Genomic DNA, 6,422 nt, shown 5'->3' with positions numbered 1-6,422 from the left:
CGATCAAAAGCAAAAACTGACTCCAGGGAGAACAAGCTAGCATTTAATAAATAACTGGAAGCATTTGAAGTTATTTCATGTGATAAGTGAATTTGTATGAGAGAGAGAGAGAGAGAGAGAGAGAGAGAGAGAGAGAGAGAGAGAGAGAGAGAGAGAGAGAGAGAGAGAGAGTTTAATTTCTAACTTTTCCTTTTTTCCAATTAGGTTCATAAATATTTTACTTTTATTTACGCCGAAAATGCTGAATTCCTTTCTGTCATTCAATTCCTGATTTTATGCTCAGAATATGGTCTTGAAAAATGTTTAGGGTAATGTTTTATCTTTTGCTTTAGTTTTGCTTTATGTAACTTCATAAGTTTATTCAACATGAAATTGCAGATATTGTACAACGCCAATAAAGCAGCTTTGTGTTGGACAATAATATTCTACAAGTAAAAAGACATTCGCAGTGTATTTTTTGTAATATCCTTCTTATAACAATCCCTGTACACTGGACACTTGCTATTTTTAATAATACAGCGCCTGGAGAATCAACATGTATAAGAACCTCAGATTTTAAGGGATTTTTTCCAATTCTTAGGCCCAAATCTTTTAATATGTCGACTTCACACCGAAATCTTAACTCTGTATGTATTAAACATCATGTGAACTGATTTTAATATACAAACAGCTTCATTCGTTTATTCGAGAACAGATGTATCTAAAATGTTTTAACCTTTTTTAAGGAGACTTACCATCCGAAACGTAGTTGTCTGACTTTGAGTGAAGGCAGTGAACCAGTTTCCTGTGGGATTGAAGCCTAAATACTTAGGATTTATATGCATTCCCTTCAGTTTTGTTAATAGAAGAAGAAGAAGAAGGAAGAAAGAAGAAGAAGAAGAAGAGAGAGAGAGAGAGAGGGAAGAAGAAGACGAGAGAGAGAAAAGAAGAAAGAAAGAGAGAGAGAGGAGAGAGGAGAGAGAGAGAGAGAGAGAGAGAGAGAGAGAGAGAGTGATGCACTTTCTCTTATATTTATGTGAAAAAACACGTTTAGTGTATTCACACCAAAAGCAAGCCAGAATGATGCATGTAACCCATAGATGTATTAAAATTCTCCCAAGGCCATTGACGAGCACTCAAAAGGCAAAAGAAATTTTCGAGATATCCGAAAATGTCCAACTCTTACTTTAAAGAAGCCTTTGCTGTTCAAAGGACTTCGAGATTTTGTCTCAGAGTCATTTTTCAATAACTGAAATTGAGGGAGAATTTTAGGTTTCCTATTATCAGACTCCCCTCAATCATCCGGGTAGATATCCACCAGGAGTAAGGATCATTCCGTAAGGATCATCGGTAATAAAGGTCTCCCTAGGGGTTATTGATGCTTTCATTGAAGCACCGGCTATGATTTTCCCGTGAAAGTCAGGGGCCGAAGATGTTCAAATTAGGAAGCAGTGAGAATAGTTCAATATACTAAAAGTATTATTACCACAGAACAAAACAACTGTTAGATGTGGCGAATTCTTGGAAGCTGATTGACTCTGTGAATAAGTGCATCAGGACATACATATGCATAAACACACGCATATTCACTATTTGTCTTGCAATCTAAAATCATCACTAAGGACTCAGGAGCAATAATTTCAGAAATGGCGGGTTCACACTCCTTTTATTTAATTTGGCAATTGCTTGTTTGAATGTATCTTACCCCATTCTATGGATTTATGTCTTATTAAATAAAAAATGTACAGGTAAAACATTTGCATAACTTTAAACATCTGGGTTTTAAGTTTATTAGATATATATTTTTTTAATTTCCAGCAGATTTGAATAGCTCTTATAATGGATTAAAGAATTTAATTTAAAATTTTTCTTACATAAATATCTAAACCTACTCCCGCATTACCATGACATGAGAAGTAATATATGTCCAAGTAATTTAAAAGAAAATATTAAGATAATAAGCAACATTTTCTGTAATTGCTAAGAACTTACTGAATGCCAGTGGCATGCTCTGCCTGCGATTATTCATAGAAATCAAATAAAATTATAACACTCATGGTAAATTATGCATTAAATATGTTTATATTGTAAATATGACTCCAATCTCTCTAGGAGTCAGCCATCTATCCAAATTGTCACAGAAAAAAAAGAAAATAGCTTTTAAGACATAAAAAAATACCTCCTGCACAAGAAACATTTGCAACTTTCCTCTGAGAATCTTTATCCCGCGATAATTCCCAAATTGAGCATTAGCTCGACAAGCGATCCTCGACAGTCGCCCAGACTTTTCCGGCAGACTCCTCGGGTCACGTCTCGCTCCAGGAGCAAAAAATCGCTTTCCCGACTCGACGCTTTCTTCCAAAGGAGCGCACAAGTATTTTTTGGCGCCCTAGATCAGTGGAGGAGGATGTCAAGAACACACACGCACACACACAGACACTCTCACACACTGTAACTGCTTCCCGAGAGAAGGGCATGCCTTGAATTTCTGTAAGAATCGTTACCTAGGTAATGAAGGAGGTAAATCTGACAATTAAGCATAATGCTGTTTAGTGAAGTTTGTTGGGAGGGGTAGAGGTAGAGGTAGACACAGACAGACAGATAGAGGCATAAGCTAACTGGCGATGCTGTTTAACGTCACTTTTTCAATGTCTGTTTCTTAACGTACTTTGTGAGATAGGGCTTCATCCTTTTATTTACCCTTTACTACTACTACTGCTCCTAATACTAATCTCTCTCTCTCTCTCTCTCTCTCTCTCTCTCTCTCTCTCTCTCTCTCTCCCATACACACACACGCGCGCGCGCGCGCGCGCATACACATTCGTTATTGCAAACGAACAATTCTCTCAGGTTAATCATATTCTCCTTATACGCATGTGGCTCTTTGTTTTTTAAAATGTAAATTAACTGTTATCACACTACTTTCTTCCACTCTAGCTGTAGACTGATAATCAGAGTAGAGATGGGAAAATAAAACAAAAATCACAGTTTAGTATTTAGTCTTCGGTATAAGCATGCTTTTGCATATTGTGTTTATATCTTATTTTATGAAACACTACGGGAGAATTCCGCGAATTTCCGTATTCGGGAAATAAAGGCTTTTACTTTCTTTTCTTCAGTTACAGTTAATTGATACATAGGTGGTCCATCTTTCTTTCACCATATCATGCCTTCAGATTTGGTATCCATTGTCATGCTTTTTCTGTATTTGACACCTATCATAGATTCTTACAAAAAGTCTTTGTCATGTACTCACACGGTCAAGGTTGCCTCCCCAGCTGATCATAAAGTAGGCCAGGAGCGTGGGAAGATGAGAGAGAGAGAGAGAGAGAGAGAGAGAGAGAGAGAGAGAGAGAGAGAGAGAAGTGGTTTCTTCTCTCATTGTCTCGTTGCTACCGGAGAATTTATGCTGATCTCGACAAACCTTGGGCTTGGGGACCCTCAGATCCCAAGCTGCTAGCCTGAACAGACTCCTCACCTCTTGTACATACCACTCGTCACACGCACCAACACACTCACACGCACACACACACACACAAAACATCGATGTCATATATACCCTTTAACAGATTAATCCCCTATAAATGCAGTTCCAATGAATACCTCATCATAATGAATAAAAAGTAATACATTCTACTCCCTGAAAAAAACTATGCATGGTGATTGAAAGCAAACATCTAAACTGTCCCTTTAATACTTCAAAAAGTGAAACAGGCAAGTGGGAAAAGTATTAACATAATAATAAAAAAATGATACTGAACACTTACATCTTCAGTAAATGAATAACACGATATACTCCTAAACATGTTGAGGTCGCCTAATCCATTGAATTACTTAAAGAAGCTTTAGTTTTTATACATTTAATCCATATCACATGGTTTTTTTTTTTTATAAAATCTTATAAAACATGTAAAGAGGTCACATGCTTGATGTTTTTTAATAACCATTCAAAGTATATAGGGTCTGCTCAACTCGGCAGTGGGGGCGGAGCTAATACTGTGACGTCACAAGAGTAACACTCCCGTGTTTCTCCACTGAATTACTTAAAGAACCCTTTGTTTTTATACATTTAATCCATATCGCGAGGTGTTTTTCATAAAATTTTGATGATAAAATCTTTAGAGGACACATGTTTGATTTTTTTAATATCCATTCTCTCATTTAGTCACCAAACCTTGTTTTATTGCACAAAATATACCAGTTTGAAAACACATAGCTACTCCAGCTTTCTTCATATGTTTATTCTTTACTTATTTATTTACTTACCCATATGCTGGTTTGCTGTATTCTCTTCAAGTCCATTTCTTTTAACATGACAACTCTCTCTCTCTCTCTCTCTCTCTCTCTCTCTCTCTCTCTCTCTCTCTCTCTCTCTTTCAGGTAGTAATATTATCAAGATTTTAAATAATTCTAAAGAAATGTATTTAGTTCTGTCACTGTGTTCATACCTCACTTTGAAAAGCAACTTTTTTTATGATAAAGGTTAGAATGATAGATTAATTATTTTTTCCAAATCTTATTGTGAATACTTATTGTTATGCAATAACTACAAAGAAAATGTGGATACAGGCAGTGTAAAAAATGGCAGTTGTATTTGCCCGACTTGGCCACAATAAAGAAAACAATATCAAAAGTATAAGAATTACATCATATACGATATAAGGTATCAAAGGAATAAATGATGAAGACAATGATACAAGGAACACATTTCCAGCAAATTTCTCATTAGCACTTCATATCACATAAATATACATCCGAACACATAAGTTTACATACTACACAAACTGTATACATAAAGGCATTAATTATGCATGCCTCAAACGATTATAATATTTTCGAAAAAAAATAGTAAAAGGTATTCGTCAGTCTGGCTGGATGTATCTGATGACGTTTCACAAGGGGCGGGGCTAGATTTCAGATCTCCCACAAACGCTTAATTTTTTATAATTTTTGCGTGCGTAGATAATATTTTCTGTGCACGATTTTGGGTTTGAAAATAATTGTAATTGTAATATGTCATATACCAACTGAAAGGGCATTCTTTGTACTTTTACATGGTATACGGTAAAACGTAATAAGATGAACAATTATGTAAGAAAAGTGTGGTAAATATTTACATAAAATTAAAAAATTTGGGTCAGTCTTTGATCTAGAATTCCTCGAAAATTTCAGAGAACACCTATCAATTTTATTTATGCATTATATAGCAAATTTTATCAGCTTTCTAATCCATTTTTCAGTTTCTTTCTATCATAATCCCTTAGTCAGATACGCTACGAAACGTGAATGTATTAGGTTGACAGATGAAGTAATTGTAAAAATAGTTATATGAAAATGTTATCGTTTCACAAGGGGCGGGGATAGGTTTTAGTACCGCCTCGTGAGCAGACCCTGCATATTTTGTACGGTCAATCTATCACCATGAATGCTAAACACCCCGGAAAATTGCGGTAACCACACTGTATACATACATAGTATTAAGAAAACCTAACCAACACACTCATTGAATCGCCACTTTTTTTCGAAGGCTTTTCAGAAGACGGATCTGCTGACTCCAGTCCAAAACAGGTCTTTTCAGCAACAGAGTACCACCTAACTAACTCTAACTATACTCCTTTCTTCTAACATCTACATGATTTCTTAACTCCTGTGCACCGCCCCCAGTCCTTCCAGAAACGCAATCCATAGGCCTAACTGCTCTTTCCAACCGCCACCACTATTACAAGGCCTTATTTTTTGCCTTCTCTCTCTCTCAAAAAAAAAAAAATAAAATCACCTGGTAATGTCGACCTTAACGAACGTCTGGCACCTACCTTAGGAAAATTCTGCAACTGCTACTATTTTCAAAGTCATCAAATCTGGGGCTAGACCAAACTCCAAGTTATTAAAAATAGAATCGTTATTTCCCTGAAAAACTGACATGATAAAAAAAGAGAAATTAATTGAAAAAAAAAAAAAAAACTAAGTGTAATCACTCATAGTTGAGAAAAGTGATCTCATATGGTTGCCATACCAACTCCCACATTAAGACATATTAATTCACATAGTTATCACTATTTTCACCAAACTCAATAATGAGAGCATGTCAGTCAATAAAAGTCAGAATTCCCATTTTGGCGACATTGAATCTACCTGAGGGAAAAGAAATCATAATCTTCAGAAAATAAAAATTGATGAGTATAAAATAATGGGAATAAAAAAATATCTGTATAGTACATGGCAGAAAAAGAAACTGATTAGAAACTCAATGTTTTTTTCACTGCACTTTCGCTTCTCTCGGGCACCTGTAAATTGTTTAATGTTCAACAAAAGTCTTTCTCTTTCCAAACTAATTACCTAGTCCCTCACCGAAAGTCATTTAAAAAGTTTGCCGTTTAATGACTCGTTTTCCAATGGAGATCTCATTATATTCCACTCGCGTGGGTCCTGATGTTCATTTATAC

This window comes from Macrobrachium nipponense, chromosome 1 (genome assembly GCF_015104395.2).
Source record: "Macrobrachium nipponense isolate FS-2020 chromosome 1, ASM1510439v2, whole genome shotgun sequence".
Taxonomy (NCBI): Eukaryota; Metazoa; Arthropoda; class Malacostraca; order Decapoda; family Palaemonidae; genus Macrobrachium; species Macrobrachium nipponense.
The sequence above is the reverse complement of the archived record's forward strand: the minus strand, read 5'-3'. Positions refer to the sequence as shown.